This window comes from Rhipicephalus sanguineus, unplaced genomic scaffold (genome assembly GCF_013339695.2).
Source record: "Rhipicephalus sanguineus isolate Rsan-2018 unplaced genomic scaffold, BIME_Rsan_1.4 Seq996, whole genome shotgun sequence".
NCBI classification, from domain to species: domain Eukaryota; kingdom Metazoa; phylum Arthropoda; class Arachnida; order Ixodida; family Ixodidae; genus Rhipicephalus; species Rhipicephalus sanguineus.
Genome location: NW_023616447.1, coordinates 25,495 through 33,086, shown reverse-complemented (window position 1 = coordinate 33,086; position 7,592 = coordinate 25,495). Strand labels below are relative to the sequence as shown.

The following is a 7,592-nucleotide window of genomic DNA, read 5'->3' as shown; positions in this document are numbered from 1 at the left end:
ACGATGGGTACGCTCACCCCATAAGCAACCTAACGGAAACATTAGTTAAAAGAAATTACCCGCACGAGGCTGTAAACAAGGTCTACAACGAAGCATGTATACACCGGGTAGACAACCAGCACTAGCTAGAAGAGCTCCCCGTAGCATGCCCAACCAGCTCCTTGCTTTTATAACGAAGTACTCAAATGCGCTTCCAAACATAAATAATATCTTCCGCAAGTATTATCCAATCGTAGGAAGCAACGAGTGCCTTAGAAAAGAGTTTCCTGAAGTTCAAGGATCGTGTATCACCGCAAGAAGAACTTTGATCGGACTCGTGGAACGTATACCGAGTTCAGTTCATATATATCCATTTATGCCGATGACATCTGTGTTTGGACGTCAGGTGTAAGACGGCCTCAGGTGCCTGCAAGGCTCCAAAAAGCAGCGATTTCAATATCGGCGTACCTTAGTGAACAAGGCCTCGAGATTTCACCTGAGAAATCTGCGTTGGTCGCATTTACGCGGAAGCCAATGACAGCATATGCCGTATCAATCAATGGGCAAAATGTTTGTTACGCCAGGATCACACATTCTTGGGCGTCATCATCGATAGAGACTTTGCTGGAGTCCCCATTTGGCTGGTCTTGAGAAGCGCCTGACAGCCATCCCTACTGAAACGATCCGTATATGCGGATCCGTACATACGGAATTATTGGAATATGGAAAGCCGCATGATGCGGAATCCGCATCTTACGGCAAGCTGTATCGTGCGGAAAGATGCGGACATCCCCAGCTTATGGAAAGTGCCATATCGTGCGGAAAGATGCGGACATCCCCAGCTTATGGAAAGTGCCATATCATGCGGAAATATGCGGACAACAGCAGCTTACGGAAAACCGCATAATGCGGAAATCATGCAGCTATCTGCCGCATTATGCGAAAATCAGATGGACGTCCTAGACCTCGTGGAAAGCAACATAAGAGGCAGTTGGCCATTCACGTTATTTGTAAAGCTGTACTGTGTAGAAATAGTGTGAATATTTCTGTCTAATGTTGCATGAAGGTGAAATATGATTGCTATATCTAGATACAGCCTTGATGAGCAAACAAAGGCTTTTAGAAGAAACAAATGTGTTAATAAGCTACTGAATTAATATGCTGGACATCATAAGCTGCAGTCATACTGCAACCAAATAATGCAGGGTTTTTATGTAATAGAAAAAACACCAGCTAAAACTCTCCCTGCTTAGGACGGCATAAAATTTAGCTTTTGGTAAAATTCAATAAAATTAGTCTTCGCATAAAGAAAGAATTTACATGCTCTTCAAAACCAGCCCCGCTGCAAGGACTAAACTTGTTTTATATAGCACGTTCTAGCTGTGTCAATATGCATACCTCAATTGACTGTTCAAATGAGGTCACCTTGCACCATCACTTCACGAGTTGTATCTCACCCATGGAAAGATGGTGCAAAACAATGTGCAACAACAGGAATTTAAAAATGAAAACTTTATAATGAATAAAATTAATATTCATGCCGTTTTGAAAGCCTCACAGTGGAATCATTTCTTAAGGACTTTAAGCAGGTCCCCCAAATGGCGATTGAGATTCCGGTGGCGCTGTGCCTCCAGGACGTTGCTTGGATGCGCCTTGAGGTGTTCTCCGTAGGCATCTGCATGCATAAATCATAAACACATGATGTCAGACGCACATGTAAGCAGCTTAGTTCACATGCAGAAGAAATAACGCACAGAATGATGCTGAAAAAGAAATGCACATACTGCTTTTTTATGTATTTGTGTGAATAGAAAAGGAAAGTGCACGAGTGAGCTCCAGCGCATGCAAAAAATGTAATGGCATGCTTATTGCATGGAAAATAACTAGGTGCTTCTTACTATTTTGAACATATTTATGTGTAGTAAATCTGTTGAAATCTCATTACGTAAAACTTTGAATTTTAAATGTCTTCTGTATACTAACAAAAACTTTAAGTATTGCCAGTAAAAGCCCTAAATGAGCATTTAGTAATGTGTACATGTGCATTTACTTCCCTTAAACTTTAGTTTGTCTGCAATAATACCATCTTGAACAGCTTTGTAACATGAAATGCTGCAAGTTATGAAGCTGAAAAGCAGCACACAAGTAGGCAGGTCTGTGCCAGCCAGACCAAAACAGCCCACCAAACAGAAATAGGCATAAGTGAACGGCAAGCTTTAGAATTAAATCAATTCGTGTTATAAAAAAATTGAATACAACTGCACAATGTGAAGCATTCTCTATCAAAAGCATAATAGCACCATTATAAACAAAGGTAATTTATTGGCATACTCAAGACATATAGAAAGTGAATTGCAATTGAGCTGGAAGAGTATGGTAGCATAGGTGATTTCCCCTACACAAAATCAAATTTATTATGTGAACTCTGGAAATTAGAAATCAAAATTATCACACTGTTGGAGACTTGAAAAACCAAAAAGTACTTGCGTTCATGAACACTGATGATATATCCAATAGAAAGATCGACTAGAGAAATATTTAACCACCTATCCACAAATTTCTAACACACCCCTAGAAAATACCTAATCGGCGCTTATGACACAGCAGTGTAATGTCATTGTTACAGAAATGACATGGAATAGCACCCCGCTCGAGCACAATGAGAGACTAATCTTCAAACTCAATTACGCAGAAAAAAACAAAGCACGAAGCAAAGCAAAGCAACGGACATCTGGCAACCTAATGCCATCGCAGGACGGGAAGTTCAGAGTGCGCATTACAAGGGAAGAACGATAATAAAATTTGGTTGACAGAATTAGTGCTGCAGTCGTAATGCAAGTAAGTGCAACATCTGGTTAACCCTAACCAGCATAGGAAGAAAAATTACAACACTGAATCCCGTGATCAAAGGCCACGAATGCTGTAAGGACTGTCTGTGGAATGACAAGAAACATTTCAAATGGCTACAATAAAAAATTACGTTTAGTTATATTTCCTTTTAGCCAGTATCTTCAACTTTTCAATGTAAACATGTGCCCCAGTCTAAGGTGTATAAAATATTTATGTACACTTCACACCATTTATAACGCAATCGTTCACAGTGCAGGACCGGTTATAATGCAGTTTTTTCTGAATTCAGCATACCCTCCCATAAAGCACCACGTATACACGCATGCCGCTTACTGTGCAGTCCCCCCACATGAAACATCGGCTATAAGGCGGCTGCTGCAAAATTCTCAGAGACTCGAAGCGAGTGCGCTTCGGATCAGCCTGGGAGAGAAGAACCACAGCGTTATGGAGGATGAGATGCAGAGCGAATGAACAGGAAACAGTGGAAGAAAAAAAAAGAAAAACAAGGGGGGCATCATGGTGTGAAGAGGGGAGTGATTGCCTAGGCAACAGAAAAGCCTTTGCTCCCTTTGCTCTGGCTGCTTGTTGTGTGTGTGCTGCGCTCTGAAGGGCCACCCGTGTCTGCATGAAGTGCACGTAACTGCTGTTTGGCTCTTCGGTTTTCTGTCGGGAAAACAGTCTCATCGTAGAGTGAGATCTTGTGCGTGCACCTCTATTCCCCAGCAAGTGATAATGTTTTGAGACACGACAGAGCTTTGCCTTTGCCACCAGCAGGTGGACTTACAAGCTTGGAAGACTCTTTCAGGATAGTTGGCGTGACTTTCCTGATCGCGGACCGGAACTTCGTTTCACACCTGCTGCCCACTGTTTAGGACAGGAGTGCAACATCTTCTACGCCCGATATCCGTGTTGTTTGGGGCAAACTCCCGCAAGCTAGGCCTAACGAGCACTAGCTTCCTAGTTGTTAGTGTCTGCAGACAATCAAGGTTATGGTTTGGTGCCGAGTGAATGAAACGTTTTGGAGTTGTTGCAGTCAGGAGTGACTTAAAATCTTCACCGAAAACTAGGGAGTGCATGTGCAATACTAGATTGGTGGTTCAAGGTTGTCACTGTTTTTTGGACATCGCCCCCGAAATTTCAATAGCCTTTCCCCGTATAGTTTCTGGCCAGTGTTGTACCACAGCGAAGTTCGCATAAATGTGGAGGTCTGAAGAGTCAGTCAGCGGCTTTCCGCTACGGCACTCTTTCTTTTTGTTTTCTTGTTTCCTTGCGTTCACTATGTCGACACTGCAGGTCCGCAGACGTTAACCTTTCAACATTGACAACTTTACGCCCAAGTTGCACGCCTAGATAGTCGGAATCATGCGGGTGCCTGTTGGTCATGTTTTTCAGATGTACAGCTTTTCACAAATGTTGTTTTGTTTACAGGGCAGTACCACTTATAGTGCAGATATTTGCGACTCTGGCAACTTGTTATAAGCGGTCCATGCTGTACATGGTTTATTCATTGAATGTGCTGATATGTTTTTTTTTGCAAATAATGGCCATTTACGCATCATTTATCTGCAACGAGACCGTTTGACCCAGTATGCCACTGCATCTGATTCACTGGATGTGACTGATGGATTATGTAGCATTCATGAAGCAACGGATACCCAATTTTTCACCATACATGCTGACCCACCAAGGTGCTAATGATAACAAGGCCAGGCATACATGCAGGGCCTCCCGTGAGTAAAATTTCAGCATTAATCTATGCTAGGCTCATTTGTGCTCTCACGCCCGGAACAAAACTCAAGTATAATGCAAAATTTTGGCAGCTCTAGAAGAAAGTGATATAGCGAATTTTTCCTGATGCATCTGAACATTTACCGAGGTGACAAAGCTACAGCTAGTCTGTGGCGGCAGCCACAACCATGTTGAAACTTCTGAACAGGTGCACCACTTGGGGCCACTAACAGCACCGGTGCAAAAGTCGACACTACCTGGCTAGAGAAATTACCACACTTGTCACCCCTATTCCTTCTAGCCACCCAGGCTGAATCTCACCCACTATTCAGCACGTGTGACAGGACAAAAACAAAACCATCCAGGCACTCACACTGTAGAGCATGAAGTTCCTCTCGGGCTGGTCACCTCCTTTCTCCTTGATGAAACAGCAGCATAGTGCACTGGCAATGCACTACTGGAGCAAGTTTTCAATGCACCACAGTGCCCTTCCTGCTTGTGTCAGAGAGAGCTTGGGGTCCTTGGTCTCTTCTGGAGACCACTGCCACTTCTGGTTTTCTGCTTAAGATCAACCTGCACAAGGTCGTAGATAAGGTCTTTAGAATTGTAAATTATAATATCCGAAATTCTGCAGCAAAAGAAAACACTCCCATTTTCCAGAAGGCATACTGAGGCATCCCTTCTTAAGTTAAGGTCCTGCATTCGCAACCTCTATTTTAGTTCTTTTTTTTGAACCTGCGCTTGACTTTGAAGGTGTTAGTTCACTGCGCACTGTATGTAAAAAAAGCTCATCCAGCACAACCACAACCCTACTGGACAGGCAGGCAACGTTAGCTGGATGCTCTGGATGGCTTCTTTAATGAAATGGCTTACGTTGACACTGATGGTGGTACTACACTGAAAAATAATGCAAAGATTTATTAATCACTAAAGGGACCGACAACTGGCCAGAACGTGTGATTAGATCCTGGCGGAAATAAAAAGATCGTGAATTGCAGGGCATGCTTTTCGCAATTTGAGTAGATTACATATTTAATTGCGTTTAAAGGTAAAAAAAAACAGTATGCCATGCATCCTAGCAGAAATTGCCTGATGATGTGTTATCGAGTCGTTCTGTTTGCTGTACATAGTTTGATGCTTTAATGTGCACCATAATTAGTGCTCAAAATTACACTGTATTATATTATAACCTATCCCCGTCCTATTCTGGCTGCTTACTAGGCAAGGAGTTGATGCTAATAGCAGCGTTGGCTTCGTGTCAACTAGTGGGACATGTCGAGCCATGGCACACGCATGCGGAATGCACGCATGTGCACCAAACTGCAGTGCATAAACTCGTACCGCTGTCGTGTTGACCTCCCACTTTGCCGCCTGTGTTGTGTGTACACAACTTCATAGTAGCCACAGATCCAAAAATTCTGAAAATGTTTCAGAGCACTTTCAGCGTTACTATTCCATTATTAAGACAGTGACTAGTTAGCTTTCCAGTGAACTAAAGAGAACAAGTACCACAAGAATTGTTTGTCAGTCCCTTTAATTGTTTTATGCTTTGAGCCATGTTAATATGTTAAAATGAGTGTCCTGCTTAACACAATCTGCTCTGCATGAGCTGAATTGTGAAATGGGGACCTATGCTGGAAAACACGCAGAGCTCATGCCAAATATTTTAAGTGAACTAGTTTTGTGTTGAACCTCCTTGTGCAATTTTTGTATTTCTAGCCTTGCTCATTGCATGTTTTTCGTACTGCTATAAGACCTGTAATGTCTAGCTTATGTAATGCTGTGCGAAAATGAAATTCAAGATTGCTCAATTCAAAGCTAACCAAGTGTGTTCAGCACCACTTCCTGTATCCCTTTCTCGTATGCCGACCGCGGGGGCGGGGGGGGGGGGGGGGTACTGCGATAGCAATTATATGAACAATGTCAGCGGGATATTGCGGTCGCCGCTGATCTGTACACAGTCCAAACCGATAACATCGCTTACGCATCGTCTTTTTCACGTGCGAGTAAAAAGTCGCTAGCGCTAGGGACGAATGCGGTTGAAGCAGAGATGAAACGACCCGGCCGTCACCGTCGCGCGAGGCCTGTCGTCGCTTGCTTACCAGTTATTTCGTCGGGCAAAGGACCATAAGGGCACCGTTGAGACGGGGACGGTCGCGAGCGCTGGCGAACGCGCTATCTCGACAGACATCAGTAACGGCTACCATTTTAAGTGCTGGACTGCGGCGCAAAGTGCACAGCTACTTCATGCGCAATGAAACTGAGTTGAACCTTTCTCCCATCGTTTAAAAAAAGAAGAATCCTTTCTACTACGTGGCCAGACAACTTTGCTCATGTGGCCAGACAAAGCACTGGACGCGCGGGGCAAAACTGGATTTCCGGGAGATTTTTCCTATGACCCGTACAACGGGAGAAACGTTCAAAATCCAGGAGTCTCCCGGGTAATCCGGGAGACTTGGCAGGTATGCCTTGTCACCAAGAACTTGAAAGTACATTGCGGAAACAATGTAAAATAGTCACAAATACATTGCTGTCGAAGCATGAGGATGCAAATATAAGCAAATAGAAGTGCCACTTTAAATATTACAGGCCACACAGTGCACGATGACAAATTGATAAATTCAAAGTGAAAGGCACGCGCTTCAAGTGGTGCTGCCATGTTTTCGTTTTCCTTGCTCTGCTACCACCTTACTTTACTCACCCAACACGTGTGCAGAGATGCCATGAAAACACCAAGCAGCTGATGCAACATGGATGAACACATCTTCAGGAATTTCCGCCCTTCCTACTGCAAAGCCACCCTGCAGCCTCCACAGTGCTGCAACCAATTTGTGAGATGAGCATAGTTTGCATAATGTTTTTCAGTCACAGATATACATGCAAGACACAGAAGCATTCTATAGGGAGCTTGCACCAATGGTGGCAATGAGGTACAACCCGTTTTGTTGTCACAGCCAGATGAGCTGGCAATCGGGGAAGCGCGTGCAGTTGTGGGTTGTAGTAGTTGCATGCGAAGTACGGCAAAGTTACAGTCA

The 7,592-nt window shown here is 43.7% G+C and overlaps 1 long non-coding RNA gene across 1 annotated transcript; it reads right to left on the bottom strand.

The window, feature by feature from the left end:
- Nucleotides 1-1,476: 1,476 nt before the first annotated feature.
- Nucleotides 1,477-7,348, bottom strand: LOC119378816 (uncharacterized). Its single transcript, XR_005181065.1, has 3 exons — nucleotides 7,259-7,348; nucleotides 4,931-5,130; nucleotides 1,477-1,654 (listed from the first exon to the last, which is right to left on the bottom strand). It is a non-coding gene; the product is annotated as an uncharacterized LOC119378816 (long non-coding RNA).
- Nucleotides 7,349-7,592: the final 244 nt, after the last annotated feature.